The sequence below is a fragment of the Typopeltis vanoorti genome, chromosome 24 (genome assembly GCF_054136105.1).
Source record: "Typopeltis vanoorti isolate ZY-2024b chromosome 24, IOZ_Tvanoo_1.0, whole genome shotgun sequence".
Taxonomy (NCBI): domain Eukaryota; kingdom Metazoa; phylum Arthropoda; class Arachnida; order Uropygi; family Thelyphonidae; genus Typopeltis; species Typopeltis vanoorti.
Genome location: NC_143572.1, coordinates 46,986,161 through 47,003,139, shown reverse-complemented (window position 1 = coordinate 47,003,139; position 16,979 = coordinate 46,986,161).

Below are 16,979 nucleotides of genomic sequence, written 5' to 3'. Positions count from 1 at the left end.
GTAAAAGAAGAAGACAACATTATTAGGGTACAAACCATTAAATGGAAGAATAATGAGGGCAAATTTTGCAGCAAGACCATTTAACATCAGGCCAGTTCAGGTCTATTCACCCAATTCAGAAAGTACTGAAGAAAAAATACAGTTATTCTATAGGAACTTGGAAATAACCTTGAAATAGTACCAAAGAAAGATATACTAATTATTGGAGGAGATTGGGATGCAAGATTGGACAGGACAATGAAGGATGGGAAAGAATAATAGGCAACTATAGATATGAAGGAAGCAATGAAAGAAGAAAAAGAATGCTTGAAGTTGCCTAACATTTGGTAATTTGCAACAACAACAACAACAACAAAAAAAAAAACAGCAAAATGACTGCAAAAGGTGGACATGACAGTCACCTGATGGAAGAACTAAAAACATGCTGTACTTAATACTCATAAGCAAGAGATGGGTCACATCAGTTAAGCGATGTTGAACATTTCAAGGAACAGACATGGAATCGGATCACTGCTTAGTAATTGCGAATATCAAGTTGAAATTCAAGCGTTACGTGAAGGCACAGTTTAAGAGCTAGAGAGATATGAAGACACTGAGAGTGAAATTATAAGGAAAGCGCTCAAGGAGAACTGAAATCCATTACAGAAAAGAAACTAGAGGATAGAAACAACAAAGTTATGTCCACAATCAAGATAGCAGCAGAAAACAATCAGTCCCAAAAACAGAAGAGCAAAAGGATAGCTAGATCTCACATCACACATTAAACATAATTCAAGAAAAGAGAGCATTAAAGATTAGGAGAGAGAGAACAATCTCTGTGGAAATGGAAAAACCGTAGTATAGAGCAAACTGCAATGAACTGAAGGTGGTTAGAAGAGACATATTAAAATGGCTAGAGGAACAGTACAAGGATATCGATAAATACTATGGTGAATACAAAATAAGAGGCATAGAAAAAGATTAGAAACATCATCAAAAATGGAGCCCATGGCAAAGAATCATAAAAGATGAAATGGTGAAATTTTGATGAACATAAAAGAAATAGGACAGAGAGGAGGACAAGATACTGCTCGGAGTTATATGAAACAGGATATCTTAGGTCCAAAAGAAGTTAATTGATCAACTGAGAGAAATATCACCTATCAAGCACAGAGGGAGAAACAGATATAATGAGAGATGAAGTTGTGAAGGCATAAAACACATGAAAATCCATAATATTCCCAAGAATGAGATCACTGGAGAGATGCTGAAACATAGAGAGTTGATCATAGACGAACTACACTGGTTGTGTTACATAGCATGGGATGGAGGCAAAGCACCAAAAGAATCAGTCCTAATATCCATTCACAAAAAAGAAAGCAAATTGGACTGCAAAATCTACAGAACAAATGCTTTAATGAATCATATGGGAAAAGTACTTATGACAATATTAAGAGGAAGAATAAGGAAATAAATGGAAGAAAACCTGGAAAATGAGCAAACAGATTTAGAAATAAAGTTTAAAATATTAAAAATTAAAGTTACAATCAATTGTGGAGAATGCTCTATGTAAAAATAAAATATTTATATCTGAGAGAGTTTTGTAAGTTTGATTCTAGTCGGCAACTAGAGGAACTTTTACTAAAGCCTTTTTTCAACCGGTTCCTGAGTTAGTCAATCTCTGGCACAGGCAAGTGGATTTTTCTCCAGGAAACTCTGGTTTTTCATCCTGAAAACTCAAGAAAATTGACCGAATAACCCACAGTATCTCCAACAATAAATATATAGTGTTAGGATTAGGTACCACGAGATGGTGGCACTTATGAGTCGCCTCTCTTCACCGGAAGCCATGTATAATTAGTGAGTCTTGGGCCAGCTATCTCTGATTGGCTACTGGTGGAGATTGAACTTCCCCCACCCCCCCTCAGTCTCCAAAAGTTAGGTAGGGCTAAAACGGCCTTGCTGACTCCTTATATATGGAATAAAAGGCATTAGCTGATTTTTTTTATTTTTGATGACATTTTGTTGATTTTCAGAAAGCATTCACCATTATAGATCAGAAAGTGGTTTATGGGCTACTCTCATATCTTATGGAATGGACAGGAACTTGATATGGCTATTGCAAAACATCAACAACACTGCATAAGCTGCTGTGAAAAACTGTGGAGAAATAGCAAGATGGTTCGGGACAACAGGAGGAACGAGACTCAATATCCTGAAGTATTTTTACCATGTGTTTGGAAAGAATAGTGAATGCATAAAGGATACTATAAGAGACATTTCAATTGAAAGTAAAAAAAAAAAAATTTATGGTTTGCACATGACATAGCTATTATTGCATATGGAGAGGGACTTGAAAGAAGAGTGCTAAAGTTGAGTAAAGAAGGAAAGAGGTATGGGCTGATAATGAACATCGATAAAACATAAACAATGATATTCGGAGAAAAGAGGAAGAAAAGCAAATAAAACTTAATGGACAAGAACTGGAAGAGGTTAGGAACTTCACATATCTAGGGAGCGACATAACCCACGACTTAGACTGTAAAAAGAGATATCTCATATAACAAGAGCAAAAGTAAACTTACAGGCAATGGACAAGATATGGTAAAGTAAATCAGTTAGCCTTTCATAAAGTTGAGAATGCTGACAACATGCATATTCACAAGCACTCACTATATCTGTGAGACAAGGCAAAGATTCTGCAATGTACTGGCATTGGAAAGAACATGTCATAGAAAAATTCTACAAATTAGATGGGTGCAACATGCTAACAAATAAAGATGTATAGCAAACATAAAGAGAATCGCAGAAAAACATTCATAACTAAAACTTTTTGGATATATTTGTAGAATGGATAACAGTAGAAAGATCAAAACCTTGATGCTTGGTACAATGGACCATATAAACAGAATAGGGAAGCCAAGGTGAGAATGGATAGATGTGAAGTGATAGTGTGGAAAGAGTTTGCAGGATTTGAATAACCTGGCAAAGGATAGAGAGAAATTGCAAAGAATGGTAAAACAAACATTAATAATTAACTTTGTTTTTACAGGAGATATTTTCATGTAATTAATCAGTATGTATGTATTAAATACGTATTTAATCAGTAACTTGAGGGGGGGGGATCTGCTAACGCCTCTTTCCTATATGAAATAGGCAAGGCCATTTTAGCTCAGAATGTAGTCTAATCTCTACTAATCTAGTTGGTGCAGTCTAATTTCGAATCTAGTTGGCGACTAGATTCGAACTGATAATGGCTTTTTTGCATGCATAACGTAGTGCTATGGATGCAAATGCCACTGAAATACTTTTTCTTAAACTCATTCACACTAAATGCATTTACCACTTCAGCAGACAAAATATTCCACTGAATCACAGTTCTGTCATAGAAAAGTCTAGATCGAGCCCTTTCTTAACTGCACACAAATTTAAGGATACCTGCTTGTCATCTCCCTACTTTACATTAAATGAAAGAAATTTCATTAGTTGATATCTTCATGCCACCCCTCCCCTATCAGAGTCTTCAGGCCACTTACTCTCAATCTATCTTCACTAACTACATTTCATAATCCCAAGAACATGTTTTTATCTTTCAGCTTTTGCACAGCTTCTTTATCTCCTCAGAATCTGAGACAAAATCTCCTCTCAGCTGTTCCAAGTGCAGTTGTATCAAAATGATTTCCTTATATGCCAATGTTCATTTTGACATTGTAATCTTCCTCTGAATTTTATTTAAAATCTTTGCTATGTGACTGTTGAACTTCAACTCCCTACCTACCAAACTACATGCCTTATGTTTCTCTAGGCATAATCCTATAAATATCATATCCCACTGGATATCGCATCATGCCAAATGAATAACTCTACATTTACTAATATTAAATTAATAGCAATTATCATTTGCTCACTGTTTGAACTTAATCAAATCAATCTGTAAGTGCTAGTTTTTTCATTAGCACCCCTGATAGCCCTGCCTACCATTGCATCATCATCACACAGTTGAACATTTCCTGTCACACCCTTTTCAATATCTTTAATACATACAGTAGATTAAACACCAAAGAATCCTTAGGGTACACCACTGATCATATTAAATTTGGTGGCTTCACATCCCCATATACTACTTTCTGGTATCTCTCCATCAGCCACCTACTTATCAGCATCAACAGCTTATATTCCAATCAAATACTTCAGTTTATGTAACAGCCTTATGTAAAGCCTTAGCAAAATCCAACAGTATCATAGGGTGTGCATTCTCTTTATCGAACTCAACCATATATTATAAAGTAAGAGCAAATTGCTCAGGCATGACCACCCTTTAGTAAATCCATGCATTCCTTGCAAAGTAGAGCTTGTCTCTGTATGCAAGTTACTACCAACTAGTCTAAAATCTTCACAATCACTCCAGACATACTGATAGTATAATAGTTCTGTCTTTGTGGCATCCTTGTGACAGTGGAATTAACATACATCCTTTCCATTCCTGTGGGCTCTTTCCTGAGCTATGACTCAAATTATACAAACATGCCAAGGGGCCAGCCAGTTTCGTTGAATATTGCTTTAGCATACGCGCCTATATCCCATCTGACCCAATTGCTGAATTTTTATCCAAGTTATGCAACAGCTCTAGAACCTCCTTCTTATGTGCCTGGTTAGTGTATCTGCTTTCCAGCCAAGGCTGTGGATTCGAATCCCACTGAGGGCATAGATGTTTGTGATTGTCCTACAAATCAATTATCATATGAACTGCTGTGACCTGTTGCAGTATGACCTTTGATATCCTTGCACCATAAAAATGAAATAACCTATTTCTCATGCACCTCTACCTCCTCATCCAAGGTAGTGCTAGTACTGTGCACTATGTTACATACAATCTAAATAAACAGACTGAGGGTACAACCATGAGCTCTCTATCCCCACCCTTGGCTAATTATTTAAATAATTTTGACTATACTTCCACCATTCATCCTCAGCTCCTCTTATGGATACATTATATAGATCAGGCATTTGTCATTTGGTCTCATTCTGAAAATAAACCAACCATCTTCCTACATCAAATCAACATGTACATCCACATATCGAGTTCACTATGGTAAAAGGAGAGTTCTGAGAGTTTACTCTTCTTGGACATCCTTCTTATCCATAGTCTTTGTACCATCCAGTGTATAACAGAAATCAACCTTCTCTACAGGAACTGATCACCATTTAGTTTTCAACAGGATGAAATTGAATATCACACTGAAAAGAAAAGTAAGAAAGTCTTAATACAAATCAAAGTTTAGCAGCAGCTTTCAAAGGTGACCTGTACACTCAACTACTCACAAAAATTATCGAAGAAAAAAACAGGCTGCATCAATGAGAAAACATTGACTGATTCAGCCAGAGAGACATGATGTAATGGTTGTCGGCATGGATAGAAAAATCAGAAATCCATAGTAGACTCACTAAGTTAAAGGGGCAGTGAAGGAAAGAAGAAAGCATATTGAAAGTTCCTAAGTAAGTCAGTGTTTTACAGAGAAAAACACTGTATAAATCTAGCTAAACAGAAGATAAAGACTATGGTAAGATTATATAAAATAAATATCAAGGTGGTTAAACCTTCTTGATATTTAAGATATCAAGAAGGTTTAACCATAGAGAGAACATGAGAAAATAGAAATGAGAAAATAGAAAAGAGAAAATAGAGAGGACATGAAAACTAAAAAAAAAAATATATATATATATATATTTCAAATGTCTGAAGTAATTACTTTGAAAGATTGCTAAATGAACCAAGCAATAACACAGTGGTAGATTCAAAAGGAATGCAATCAGGAATATATTGTATTTACTTGAATATAACTCACCCTCGCATATACCTCACACCCCTGATATTATTTTACGAAAAAAAATATTAAAAAGTTTCGGATATAGTTCTCACACAAAAAGAGTTTAAAACTTTAAGAAATAGATAGCGAATGTTGTTATGGCAGTTTCTGATATTTTGGAATTCGGTTGAAGAGAATCAGCATTTCAACTCAACAATCGTCAGCTTGCCTTTGTCGTTGAGTTGTGCAATATTTTATTAATACTGCACCAATCATATGCATAGAGATGGAAGCAACCAGTAGAGGAAATGTGGGAGTGAGGGCATTGACTTCTTCTCTATCATGGATTGCATGGGGGTGGATTAAGATTAAGAGGCCATCATTAAAACTGTTGTGCAACTGGATTTTAAGAGCTTGGGACATGATTTCGCCAGAAATAATTAATTTAATTACAGAAGCATTGTTGCTAAAAGATTCATTAAATATTTAAATGCATTCATTTTATAAATAATGTAAACAATTATAATGAATACTGAGGATTTAATTATAAGCGTCAATTTAGTTTTTTTCCTGAAAAACTTTAGTTTCCGAAAACCCAGCATCACGATTTTTTAACTTTAATTTCAGAGAAGTGCAAGTTTTATTCGAGTAAATACGGTATATATATATATATATATATATATATATATATATATATATATATATCGCTACTTAGAAAAGCCATCAAAAACCTGAAATGTGGAAAGGCAACTAGAGTAGATGATAATACTTGACCAGATATACTCATAAATGGAGGTATAAAAGTTTTACAGTGGCTACATTGCATAATTCAGAAGGCCTGGGCAGAGGGTCGAATTCTGGATGACTGGAGTAGAGCTCTCATCTATAAAAAGGAGAATGAAGCTGAATAAGAATTAGAGGAAATTTCTCTAGTGAGTGTTCCTTGTGAGATTTATGCAAGTATATTTCATAAAAGGTTAAGAAGAATTGTTGATGGGAAGCTTGAAGAAGAACAAGCTAGGTTCAAACCAAATAGAAGTTGTCAGGAACAGATTTTCACTTTAAGACAAACAGTTGAGAAATCATGGGAATAAGTTTTGTAGATCTGAAAAGGGATATGACAAGGTGCCAAGAGAAAAGCTGTTCAAAATGCTACAGTTATACGGTGTAGATGGGACATTATTATTATCCCAGGACCCCATGAAGTCACAGACTCATCTAAGAAGTCCCTTTTGTCATACACATAGCTGATCATACCGTGCCAGTTTTATCATTAGGCAAACCTAGGTAATCGCCTAGGGGAGCCAGATTTTGCTACATAGTTCGGGGAAAAATTACAACCTTCGAAAAAAAAATTAGTAAAACCTTGATTAATAATAAAAACTGAAATAAGTCAAGCTGTCCTGGTGCTCGCTGATGATCCTACATTATTTTCGCCTTTCTTTCTTTATTATTTTTATAAATATCTACATGTGTAGGTGTACATGTGCTTGTGTGAGTATGACAAAATATACAGAGAGAGAGAGACAATGTATAGGGGGGGCTAAATTTTCTTTGCCTAGGGGCATCAGATACTCTCGGACCAGCCCTGCCTTAAACACATTCAAATTCTCTGCAGATACTGCAGAGAATTTGAATATAATGCAGATATGATGATCACAGGTAATATATTCCAACCATTCACAACTCTCCATACAAAAAACCTGCTTCTCACTCCCTTGCTCACACTCTCCTTATACAGCTTGCAGGGATGACCTCTAGTTCTCCCCCAATCTCCCACCATTTTATGAAAAATCTCTTCTACATTAATCCTATAACAACCCCTTACCAACTTGCATGTCTCTACCATATCATCCCTCTTCCTCCTATCCACTAGACTCTGCAAATTGCATTGTTTCAACCTTTCTTGTAACCATGTAGTGTTGTTGACTTGGTGGATGAAGAAACATGCAGAAGTATCAAAGTAAAATAAATTTATGTTGAATTATAAAGCTTTTTTTTTGTATAATTTGTACAATTGATATTTTTATTTATTTTTATTAATTTAAGTAATTTTAATTTCAGTCAGTAGTTTTTAATCTATGAACATGCCACTATGTAGAGGATTCCAATTTAAGCATGCACACTATTTTGTTTTTTGAATTCAATTCCTATTGCTGTTAGTTGTACTGATGATGTCTTAAAATACATAAGATGAAATATTTGCATAATAATAAGTTATTTACTGTGGCTTATTCTATAGTTATAAGGCATGTGATTCTAATAATCTTAAAAATCAGACTGGGGCACTCCAATGTATGGAAAAATTGGAATGGAGAGATATCACAGTGAACAGAGGGTGGTGAAAAATATTTATTAGTAACAATTGCATACATCAAGCAAAAAAAAAGATAGCATGTTTTGATTTAAAGTGAGTGACTAATGAAATCAAACAGGAGCTACAGATGAAAAAGAAGTTATGGAAAAAATATAAAAAGAGAGAGATGGAGAGCAGTAGCATGAGGAATACAAGAGTCATGTGAGGAAAGTGATATATACTAAGGAAGACTATGAGAAGAGATTCACTCCACAATCCAAGGGAAATCCTAAGGACTTCTTTCATTATATGGCCTATTGAAGGAGAAATAACTGTACAAGAATGGCATTGTTAGATGAAAATGGAGGTTAAGTGACCAATGCAGATGATATAGTGGAGTGTTTAATGATTACTTTATCCTAAGACACATTGCAGGACACAGCTCATCCTATTGTGCCTTAAATACATTCAAATTCTCTGTAGACAGCACACACTCAGGTAATGCATTACAATTATTTGCAACTCCCCATGCCTAAAAAAATTTGCTTCTCACTCCCTTGCTCACACCCTCCTTATACAGCTTCCAGGAATGATCTCTTCTTCTGCCCCAATCTCCTGCCATTTTATAAAAACCTCTTCAATGTTAATCCTATAACCATCTCTTACTAACTTGTACGTCGCTATCATATCACCCCCTCTTCCTCCGATCCACTAGATTCTGCAAATTGCATCTTTTCAACCTTTCTTCATATTCAGCATTCCAGAGATCCGAAATTATTTCAGCAAATCAGTTCTGGACCCACTCCAACATCTCTTCATCCTTTTGAAAACCAGGTAACCAAATCTGTGCACAGTAGTCCATATGTGGCCAAATCAGGGTCTTATAAAATGGAACCAGAATCTCCTTGTCCTAAAAGCCAGTGTCCTAAACATCATCAGTGTCCTCTTATTTCCTTCACCTCCAACAATATATTCCCACTAAGAGTTCTACATTCCATCTTTGGTTTCTAAAATTTAAAACCTTACATTTTGCAACATTGCACTGGCATCCCCACTCCCATGCGCATTCACTCTGTCTGTTCAAGTCTTCTTGTAAGATCCACATCTCTATTCCTCATAGTTTGTCCCAACTTTGCATCATCTGCAAACAGCTGAATATCCCCATTCAAATCTTTCCCAATATCATATCATAACATTAGCATACAAATTAAACAGCAATGGCCCTAAAACAGATCCCTGAGGCACACCATTAGTGACTTTCCTTTTCTGGGATATTGCTCCCCCATACACAACTTGCTGATACCTATCAGACAGCCAATCTCCAATCCAAAGCACTAGTCTAATATCCAAACCCATCTACTCTAGTTTGACTATCACCTTATCATGCGATAATCTATCAAAAGCCTTTGCAAAATCTAAGTATACTGCTGTGTATCCATCTCTCATGTCCAATGCTGCTGTCACCTTATTGTAATCAATAAGTATTAAACTAAATTTATTATTGTAATCAATAAGTAGATTACTAAAACATGACCTCCCTTTAGAAAATCCATGCTGTCCACCAAAGATAATACTATTGTTATCAGCACAATTCTGGATCCTCATTCTCATCAGCCTTTCCAACACTTACACACAGATTAGGCTATAATTTGATGATTGAATTCTGTCATCTCTTTTTTTGAGGCAGTACAATTTTACCTTCCTTCCATCCTTTGGAACTTGACACAAGAGGTAAGACTCGTATTAAATATATATATTAAGGTAGATGTCAACTCCCTGGCATTTCTCAAAAATACACAGTGATATATCATCAAGTCCCGTAGCCTTATTAATATCAAGTTTGCTTAATTTCCCATATACTCTTCCTCACTTACAGTCGGTCTCTCCTCATCATCCATTGTTCTTAAACTCTCCATGATGTTACATTCACAAGGGATGCAAGACCTTTATGAACTGCTCATTAGAAAAGTTATATCGGACAATATATAGTCTATATTTGAGTTGGAATTCCGCAGTTAGGATTGAAGGAGTTACTGGAAGATGGTATGACTTTAAATCAGGTGTATGACAAAGATGCTCATTATCTTTGCTGTTATTCATAATTTATATCGATCATATTATGAGGGAATGTGGTATTTAACCTGATATCAAAATTGGAGATGTTAATCTCAGTTCTTGACTTTATGCAGATGATGTTATTCTTCTAAATACTCCTGTTACATTAGAAAAGAACAAGTCTGCAGAAATACCTGACTAAATTGAATCACTGCTGTAATAAATTTGGTATGAAAATCAGCAATAAAAAGACAGACAATTAAAGTAGACAGAAACATCAAAAATGTTATTTGAATCCTGAATGGAGAATATATAGAACAAGCAAAACATTTCAACTATTTAGGCCAATTTTTACTGAGGATGGCAAATTAAATGAGTAAATAGACAACAGAGTTAAAAAAAAAAAAAGCTGGTAGGGTATTAAGTCAACTGAATAAATTTATATGGAATAGAGAGAAATTAGTCAAAACAGTCAACTAGCCATATACAATAAGTTAAAGATACCAAGGAAGTTTATGCTTGGTTTTAATCCTTTCCCCAAGTAAGCTAAACAAAGTTTTTCGTGTTAACTATATCCACGTCTGAGCTACTTGTATATAGAAGCTAACAACTTCATATCACTTGCCTTAGTATGTATCCCATAATGCAAAGCATACCCCCTCCCCTTTCAGGCATGTATAATGGAATGCATAATGGGAAGAGTCACTACCCAGACTGGTTTCGACCTTCATTGAGGTCCCATCAGTGGTAGCCAGACCCTGGAGAATACCAAGGTTGAAGTAATGCAGAAGTCATATATATCTCATATACAAGCAGACAAAAGGTGCTTGACCTTATTATTATTATTATTATTACCTAGCACCTCCAGGGAGTCCAAGGACTCATCGAGGGAGGGCACCTACTCCACAACTCTCCGTCACCACCACTCAACTACGTTCATCATCTACACCAATGCCATCTACCGCCGACCACCACTAGTATTTTTTGCAAACACTGTGGGATTCGAACCCGCAGCCTTTTGGCTGGAGAGCGGATACGCTAACCACTCGGCCAGCCAGGCTGACATATATGGAATATGGAATCTTATATGGAATAAGAGAGAAATTAGTCAAAACAGTAAACTAGCCATATACAATAAGTTAAAGATACCAAGGAAGTTTATGCTTGGTTTTAATCCTTTCTCCAAGTAAGCCAAACAAAGTCAGATTGGTCAACTGGATTCAGGATTGGCTGTCTGATAGGTATCAGAGAGTTGTGTATGGTGGAGCAGTTTCCAGGAGGCAGAGGGTTACAAGTGGGGTCCCACAGGGCTCAGTACTAGGACCTATATTGTTTAACCTTTATATCAATGACATAGCCAGTGGATTGCAGGGGGATATTCAGTTGTTTGCAGATGATGCGAAGCTGGGAAGGATTATTAGTAATAGTGCAGATGTGGTAGCCCTGCAAGAGGATTTAAATAAGCTAGATAGATGGGCAAATGAATGGGGGTGTCAGTTTAATGCAGCAAAATGTAAGGTCTTGAGGTTTGGGAAACATCGATGGGGTGCTGCATACTCTATGGGAGGAGTTATACTGGAGGAAGTAGGGGAGACAAGAGATCTGGGGTTGATGATTGATAGAAACCTGAAGTTTAGGGGACATATTGCAAAGGTGGTGAAGGTAACACAGAGGATTGCTGCTATTATGAGAAGGACACTGACCTGCAGAGATAGGAGGGTTATCATTCCATTGTATAAGTCTCTGATCAGACCACACTTGGACTATTGTTCTCAGATTTGGTCCCCAGGATTTGAAGGGGATAAATTAACTGTGGAAAGGATACAAAGACAGTTGACAAAGATGGTTTCAGGACTGTACAAGGATAGTTATGAGGATCGGCTGAGAGAATGTGGACTGCAGAGTTTGGTGGATAGAAGAAGGAGAGGTGATATGATTGAGACTTTTAAACTGTTGAGAGGTGGTTACAGGGTTGACACTGGGGAGTTCTTTCGCTTGGTTGATCAGCGGGAAGGAGTGATGACAAGAGGCCATCCCTGGAAGTTACGAAAGGAAACTGTGAGCAAGAGGGTAAGGAGTGGTTTCTTTGTGTGGAGGGTGGTTGAGCCGTGGAATGCATTGCCTAATGGAGTGGTGGGAGCGAGAACGGTCAGTGAGTTTAAAGAGTGGTATGATAGACTTTGTGTTTCTCAGGGGGGGACCTCCCCTCAGTGAGTCTTGACAGACTTTATGTCTTAGGAAGGACCTCCCTCGATGAGTCTTTTGACTCCTTGGAGGCCTGAATAATAATAATAATAAAGTTTTGTGCGTGAACTATATCCACGTCTGAGCTACTTGTATATAGACGCTAACGACTTCATATCACTTGCCTTAGTATGTATCCCATAATGCAAAGCATACCCCCCTTTCGGGCATGTATATTTTTTATTTTTTATATTAATAAAAAATCTCTGGATGAGAGAAAGATGTAGAAAATTTCTTACCTTATGTTTATTATACATTAAAGATACCAAGAAATTTTATACTTTGTTTTAATTCTTTTCCCAAGTAAGCAAAACAAAGTTTTGCACATGAAATATATTCACGTCTGAGCTACTTGTATCAATATATAGATACAAGACACAAGGTCCTTATAGTCCTTATAAGGACTGGCTTAAAGGGGCGAAGCAAGAATGCTTTTCATATTCCCCGTTATATGTAGAGGACAGTGTAGGGATAAGGTGTTATTGAGCTATTAAAGCTCTGATCATGGCAGGAGAGTAACAGCAATAGCCGAGCCTCAGTTAGAACTTCATTAGCTACAGCATTGCCATTCATTACCCTCCAAGAGTATTGGATTGATTGAATTCTCAGAATTCATCTACTTCCTGAGTCATATCAGACACAAGGTTGAAGTAATGCAGAAGTCATATATATTTAATATACAAGTTGACAAAAGGTGTTTGACCTTATTAATAAAAAAATATCTGGATGAGAGAAAGATGTAGAAAGTTTTTTACCTTGGGTTTATTATATGTTAAAGATACCAAGAAATTTTATACTTGGTTTTAATATTTCACGTGCAAAACTTTGTTTTGCTTACTTGGGAAAAGGATTAAAACCAAGTATAAAATTTCTTGGTATCTTTAACGTATAATAAACCCAAGGTAAAAAAACTTTCTAGCCATATACAAGACAGTGTTCCAACTAATTTAACTTATGGAATTGAGAGCTGGGTCAGAAATAAAATACTTGATCAAATTATGGAGGCTACAGATATGAGAATTCTGTGAAAGATTAGGGGAGTGAACATCATCATTATCATCATCATCAAATTCCTGACATGTACCCTCAAGGGGTGTACAGGATATGATAGTACTACATGAAAAATTTACATCATTACTAACTTCCTATCTACAATTTTCCTCCAAATCAGTCTATTACTTGCCAAGACTCCAATATTATCATTATCAGATCTTATATTTCTATCGTCTAAGGCACATTGTACCGTATCAATCCACCTATATCTTGGTCTTCCTCTGGGTCGTTTTCCTGCCAACCTGGCAAAGAACACTTGTTTTGCTAATCTTTCCTTGCCCATTCTGTTTAAGAGGAGTGAATAGATGGCATTAAAAAAAATGAGGATATTAGAAAAGAACTTGGCACTGTTAGCACAGCTAATCTCAGGTAGTATGGTTACTTACAGAATGGGAGAGGAAAGATTAGAAAAATAAGTGTTTTTTTGTCCAGGATGACAGGAAAATGAACCAGAGGAGGGTCAAGGGATTGATACAGTAAGATATGTCCTAGATCAGTGGCACACCCAGGGGGGGAAGGGGCCCTGTCCCCCCCCCCCCCCCAAAAAAAAGAAAGAAAAACGAAATAAACACTAGAAAAATTTCCAAAAATCTTTTCCTAATTAAAATTCATTTTTTTATTTATGTTGTGTCTTCTATTTCTATACTACTTATCATGTATTGGCAATCACTGCAGATGCTCAGTCATAGGTCACATGCAATGCATAGTGTGTATTCGTAAATCGTCTACTCAACTCACCCCCCCCCCAAGATTAAATCCTGAGTGGGCCACTGTCCTAGATGACAGAAATATAAGATATTATAATGTTAATTGAGCTCTAATAATAATAGAGCTCAAAGAACCTATTAGGAATGTGAAAAGATTTCTCATCACACTTTCAAAGTCCATTTTCCAGGACAAAATGCAGGAATATCACAGTATTTCATTTATGTTTGATAGTTATGCATTTTTTGCAAGTGAACGCCTCGTTGGCATGAAAATCGATTAAAGAAAGGTGCTTCATGTTGGCAATGAATCTTACAAAAAGAGGAAACAATAAATATATCTTATTTTATATCGAGTAGGTGAACATTGTTTTTGTGCACTGAAAGTTTCAAAGATTGAGAAAGACTGTAACTAAATTTTGCCTTAATTTTGCTCAATAACCTTAAAAACTTTTATGTTTTCATTTGCAACTATTGTCCATTTGTAAATGAATAATTACACAATCATAAGATGGTGCATTTCATAATAGCATTCCTGTATGGCAATGACATCATTTATTGTCACAACAGTTGCACATAAACATAATTTTGTTTTGGCATTAAAACCGTCTGCTTAAATTGAAATGGCTTCCAATTGTAACAGATATCCTAAATACCAAATCTTATTAAATCATATCAAATACCAAATCTCATTATTATTAGCATTTGAAATCATTTTGCTGATAAAACTATAATAGTCTGATTACAAAAAGTTGAACTTCCAATTTTTGTATTTGAAAAAAAAAAAAAAAAAAAAAAAAAAAAAAACTATCATCATCATCATGCCTGCTGTTCAGATTTATGCTATTCAGGTGCTTTCATACAACTTTGATTGTTTGGTTGTTTTGGATTTACAGCCAAAGGAATTCAGGCTATGAGGCCAGCATATTATGACTGTTAATTGTGTGTTCTTATGGTCAGTTTGTTTGTTTTGTGGAACAAAAAAAAAGCCCAAGTATACAGGAGGAAAAACCCTGCCACCTCCGTATGAGACCGGCTATCTCAACTTCAGTTGAAAAGCTCTTATAGAGATTCTTCACATCCTAATTCACAAGACAGGATTTGAACCGAGGTCTTTCCAACCAAAAGGTATCATCAAATGCTGACCAAGCTTGTCATCCATAAAAATTAATTCTTGGCCAATTGCAGCAGCAGCATATGGATGAACTATAGGTTCCAAAATCTCATTGCAACACCTTTGGGCTGTTAACTAACCATTTCTGATAAAATAGAGATCAGTATGGCCACCTATACTTATTTCAGCCAATACCATCAAACTCCCACCTTGATGTTGGGGTCTTTCATGAACAAACTGTGGATTATTTCTTGTTCCACTTTCATGCAATATCAAGATACTACGTATCTTGATATTGTGTGGAACAATTCTGGCTCTTTTGTGATTTGCAGTAAGTGGAATGCAAACCTATGGCATGAAGACGATTTCGAACATTTCCCATCTCCAGAAAGCGATTCCAAAGTTGTGAAATTATGCTTTGAGATACATGACAAGTTTGAGCGACAACTTGCTGCATTTGTCCAGATTCTAATCGACCAATGGCTCTCCAAGCCATGGATTCTGAGATATCATGTTGCTCTGCCATTTTTAACAAAATAATGGGTGGCAGGTGACACAAGTTTCCAATTGAAGTGATAATTATGCACTTCAATTGTAAACTTTGCAAATAATTTACAAATGTAACGTAACACAATATTTTAAAATAAATGTGTTGCATTTGTAAATTATTTTTATAACTTTATAATTTACAAGTAAATCAAAATATCTCCTAATTGTTTTGAGCAATATATGTTGTCTAAGACATCTATCCCTTAAGAATTCTAGAAATTCCATTCCCTTATTACTACATGTATTTTCCTCTTCCCAACTTATACTGCTGTGGTTAAAATCTCCCATAACAATCATTCTTCTTGCACTTGCCAAGCTCAACTGCCTAAACATCTCCTGCTCCCTTCCCTCTGTGCTCCTTGGCTTGTAGCAACATCCCACTAAATATCTTTTGGTTTCCTTAATTGGAATACAGTTCTAAATCAGAAGGAAATGAGCCATTTCTATATTAAATTTGATTTAAAATTTCATTATAATTTAATTAAAAATTATATTTTAAATTAAAACTGCACATCATGATATATATGACATACTAAATAAATAACAAACTGGATGGAATAGCTTATGAATTATATTTATGTAATGTATGGTCATCTTGAATGCATCATTTAATTCATTGTTCCATTACACTAACTGATTTGTAGTTGCACTTCAAGAGAACTATTATATTATTATTACATGATGCTTCCATTGAGTTCCAGGACTCATTGTGGGAGGCTGCTCTATGCCAAACAATCCACAATTCTCAATGTATACTATAAACTATATAGCATTTTTGTTCTCCGGCCACTCTGCCTGTTTATCAGAAGAAAATACTTGCTACGTCCATGTTAGATCAGCTAACTATTAGCTAGTCTCTTCTAATGAAAAATGTAAACTGGCTCAATACAGCCCAATGTTACTATTATTAATATAGTTGCTATGTAATGAAAGGCTGAATCCTCTACTAGTCTGGTGGATACTACTGCATATGATTGCTTTTGTAGTTTGCTAATATTCCACAACTGGATTCAACCTGGTCTCCTCTTTGATTAAAAATGAGAGGTTAGTAACAGATGACCAGTCCTGAAAATATGATGATATTCCTGGAGTAAGACAATATAATCAACTAGTGAATGTGAGCTAAGCAAAAGCTTGTGGTTTTATATATAGGTAGGAGCATATTATTATGATTATAA